This window comes from Gigantopelta aegis, chromosome 10 (genome assembly GCF_016097555.1).
Source record: "Gigantopelta aegis isolate Gae_Host chromosome 10, Gae_host_genome, whole genome shotgun sequence".
Lineage (NCBI taxonomy): Eukaryota > Metazoa > Mollusca > Gastropoda > Neomphalida > Peltospiridae > Gigantopelta > Gigantopelta aegis.
Genome location: NC_054708.1, coordinates 67,959,102 through 67,964,035, shown reverse-complemented (window position 1 = coordinate 67,964,035; position 4,934 = coordinate 67,959,102). Strand labels below are relative to the sequence as shown.

At 32.5% G+C, this 4,934-nt stretch overlaps 1 long non-coding RNA gene across 1 annotated transcript; it reads left to right on the top strand.

Annotated features, from left to right (window-relative positions):
• Positions 1–476: 476 nt before the first annotated feature.
• Positions 477–4,438, top strand: LOC121383119. Its single transcript, XR_005959262.1, has 3 exons — positions 477–583; positions 3,355–3,485; positions 4,020–4,438. It is a non-coding gene; the product is annotated as an uncharacterized LOC121383119 (long non-coding RNA).
• Positions 4,439–4,934: the final 496 nt, after the last annotated feature.

Here is a 4,934-nt window from a genome sequence, read left to right as displayed (position 1 = left end):
CATTAGAGATCAGCTATTGGGGGAAATTGGTTAATTTTAACATTACTTCTATTTATTCAGCATAGTACGATTCGTTTACATGTATATTAAACCAATAATACATGTATTTCTCAGTATACTTAATAATGACTTGTATGTATTAAATAATATAAGTCAATACAACCTTTATTTAGTAGTAGTAGTAGTAGTAGTAGTTGTAGTAGTAGTAGTAGTAGTAGTAGTAGTAGTAGTAGTAGTAGTAGTAGTAGTAGTAGTAGTAGTAGTAGTAGTAGTAGTAGTAGTAGTAGTAGTAGTAGTAATAGTAGTAGCAGTAGTAGTAGTAGTAGATTTACTAAATCACTCTCCACCATAATCCTGTACATATCCTGAATATATTTATTATTTTGTTGTACATTGTATTATGCTGATTAGTTGTAAAAACTTAAAGCAATAAAGAACTTGAAATTGAACTGCCATTCTGATTTCAGCTCGCAAAGCTCAGTGGAACGGCGATTGTTCATTTACGAAGTGTCCTACATGTGGTATGGAATCAGCGGTGTAACCATTTCCATGATCGTTGGGATTATTTTAAGTTTAGCCACAGGTAACATTCGGCATCACTTTTATTAAAATACACTTACTGAACTGCAGAAGCAGGAAAAACAACAGACCATCCATGGTCGATGAACTGCACTGTCGTGAACTGTAATGCTTCCATTAGGATGCATGTTGTTAGGCTGCACCGTCACGAGTTGTGGTGTTTCTATCAACATCAATGGTCGATGAATTGCACTGTCATGATTCTAATAGTTTTGTCAACATACACATATACTTTGATGAACAGCAACGTTTATGACTATAATGGTTACGTTGACATATATTTTGGTTAATTTAAAGGGATATATTTAAAGGGGCATTCCTGAGTTTGCTGCAATTCTTAAGATGTTATCGACTAACGGGGATTTTTTAACGATTGTAATTAAAAATCAAATATATTTTCCTGCATAAAATATTAGTGGCTGTATATTAAACATGTTTCTGATCGTTCTAATATTAGTACTGGGTTAAATTTCGTTTTATTTCCTAAAATATATTTTCTTACAAATATTAAGACGACCAGAAACACGTTGAATATACAGACACTGATATTCTAAACAAGAAAATATATTTAATATGTAAGTTTAATCGTAGAAATATTTGATTAGTCGGAAACATATTACAATGCAGCAAACTCAGGAATGTCCCTTTAAATCTCGCACATTATAATGTTTCTGTCGACGTCCATGGCTGTCGAATTGCGCTGTCGTGAATTTTTATGATTATGTCGACATCCATGTCAAACTGCACTGACACGAATTGGCATGGCTCTATCACCGTACGTGACTGTCGAATTGCACTGCCACGAACTGTAATGATTATATAGACGTCCATAATTGTCGAATTGCACTGTCGCGAATTGTAATGGTTCTATCAACGCCAATGATTGTTGAATTGCACTGTTTCGAATTGTTCTGTTAAACGCGCTCTCTCATAGATGGTTGACCTAATTGTTGACCCAACAAGGTATTATATGACAATATATACATTTGATTTGTACCTAAAAGTACTTTATTGAACCATCTACATAACCACCATATCACACTTATTATTGATATTTTATAAAAATAATTGAATTATGGGTACGGTCCATAATTCTGAGAAAAATAACGGCTATTTGGAGAGCAGAGGTGTGACGTATTATTTTGAGTCACGTGACGGGCATTCCCCGAATAACCGCTGTGCCAAAACGATTTACCAAGCTCGTGAAACGAGAACGCTTGACCCTCCTCTGCGACGTATGGTAAATAGAAAAACAACAACAATGAAAATAAGTTATTAAAAAATAATAAAAACATGTACTGAATGACAATAAGCTTATACATTAATTTATTTTAGTAACAGAAGCATGTTAAACGTCGACAATCCCGACTAGTTAGGCCTTTGCATCTATAGGTAAATTTATCGTTAGTAGTACGCTAAAAACTCTAAACATCTGGATCACAAACACCGTCATTTTCCGCCTTGTCAAATTCATTATTATGCAAAATATGCCATAACAGCTGACATGAGATAGGAATTGTTACATTTTTAAAGAATACTCTGAACTAGATGGTGTTTATATACGATGTGACTATATATACGAAGGCAATGTATATAGCCTCCACTAACGAGGGCTGGCTATATTCACAGCAAAAATGTATATAGGCGGTAATAAGTACATGTATTTGATTGATCCATATTACCGAACCATCTGGAACAGGAGGAATACATACAGGGGAGGGGGTGGGGGAGTATATGAATTTAGCGGATCCTTTTGTGTACGTTTTCTATAGATATATGAATATCGTCATATTGTCCCTACAGTACTAACAAAAAAATTAATAATAATAAATAAATAAATAATAATAATGAATAAATAAATAAATAAAAATAACAATTACAAATTATCAGTGGCTGAGGTAGATTAACTGAAAGAGAAACTAACTACGGACAGTACACAAACTAACAACAGGGCTTGAACGTAATAATTTGTCACTGATTGCAATTTTGAGGCTGCTTACGTAAATTTTGTAAAAAAAAGAAGCTAATTTTACCGCAAATAAATATGACTAAAAGGTTATTTTGCTGTATTTAGTCACATTTCCAATGCTCAAAATTGCAAGGGGCAATAAAACTCAATATACATTTTTTATAGGCTACTAGTAAAGCTAAGACCACTCCAGGGTCCCCCTCTAAATTTATGTAATGTTTCTGTAACAACCGCCGAAATACCACTTTACGAACCAGTCAAAATAATTTGCACACGCGCCTAATAATAATAATAATAATAATAATAATAATAATAATAAATGGTGAGTTCATGTTCCGACTGTTTATTATTTTATTTCAGCGTATTCGTAGTTCAATTAAAATATTTTGGATCATACAATAACAAGGTTTGGTATTGCAAATGAATGTAAGATTCATTTATAATGCATATTTAGAGAAACAAGGTCCACTAAATCCGTGATTGAGCTCCTTTAAAACCCAATGTTGTTGAGATATAATATGGTGGATAGTAGATATTTGATTATCTGGATAATGATGGCTTTTTAAGTAATACTTTAACGACTACATTCGTTTTGGTGTCTTTACAGTAAAGAATGACGTAACACGACTAGATCCTCGGTTACTATTTAATAACGGAAACTTGTTTCTTTACAGCAAAGAATGACGTAACACGACTAGATTCTCGGTTACTATATAATACCAGAGCTCGTTTCTTTACAGTAAAGTCTGACGTAACATAACTTAAACCATGGTTACTATTTAACAACAAAACTCGTTTCTTTACAGGAAAGTATGACGTAGTACGACTGGATCGACGGTTACTATTTCCGTTTGCTAGGAAGATTTGGAAAATGTATCTACAAGAGAAAAAACCTGATAGACAGAACTCAGTGACATTAGAACAGGCATCATTAATGGTTTGTAACTTCATTTCATTCGAATGTATAAAGACTCATTTTATTCTGAGTGTCTATAAGCATGGCCACCTACTTGCAATCTCAGTTTGTTAAGATTATTAAATGGGAATTGTTTGAATAGTGTACAAATAACCACATTTTGTCTTCATGATAATTATGGTCATTGCTATTAACACGTCTACATGTTACAGTGTAAGATACTTTACTTTGATTGTATCCATTAAATGTCTGTTTTATTAACAGTTAAATTAAAATTAAATCTTACTGTCAGTTTCGTCTTGAATGTATAAGTTAGTAAATCTAGCCAAGTTAATTTTATTCTATGACTAAATGACATTAATTTCAACCAATCGAAAAAGATCTGATATAAGCCTGTCGAGAACTAAACCATACTGTTTTTCGTCAAAAGATCTGTTCCTGTTAGACATATTAACAGAGACGTCCAAGACGAAGTGTAACGTGCGATATGTCAGAATAGAACTTGACCAATCTTGGATGGTCTAAATGTCCTTCTGTCTTCTTGTTTTTTTATAGAATGTCCGTGAGTGATGGAAAAAGGAGAAAGAGGACAGATTTCCAAGCCGTGCTTCCTTTATTGTCCCAGGAGATGAAACTGATTTTAAGAGAGACTTCCACTCTGTATGATCAGTCAAATCTGATACCAGAGTGGCATTTAAAAAATTTGTCTTGGTTCAAACGTTTTTGACAAATAACAACAACAACAAAACACACACAACACACACACACACACACACACACACACACACACATAGACAGAAAGAGGACACATTTTAAGACCAGTTTTTCCTTTGTTAGACCAGCAGAAGAATGTCCTACCTAAGATATGTTTAAATAGACATATTATACCTTCCTGAAAAATCAGCTGTACATACTTTTATAATTACTGTTTGTAATTAATATGTGCTGTCTGTATATTGTTTTATTTTTTCTTGTGTTTTTAAACGGTACCATAGCCAATAATAAAAGCAGTAAAGAATTAATAAAATGATTTTTCAAAATCTCCTTTGCTTGTTTGTCAAACAGTAAACAATGATTCAGCTATAATAACATTTAATCTTTCTATTAAATGAAGTTATCAAAGTAACAACATATAATTATTTGCCAATTAAATTGTTTTATTGACTCTTAGTTATTATAATAAATGCATATTCAGAGGCTTAAAATAACAAATTATTAAAGTTTGTGTGCTGTCAATTGTGACGTTACATCACATTGTTATAAGTGACGTCATATTGAGGTATGACATAAGTTAGTTGTTTAAAGTTTTAAACGTAAAACATTTCAAGTGTTGGCCGAGTATTTACAAACAAATGAAAGGATTGTATTTTTCAAATAACGGTGTTGAAGAAAGTTTTTGTTATCATGTGTTAAAAGGGAATCAGTTTTAAAAGGGAATAGTCTTTTGAAAAAAAAGGAATTCCAAACGAG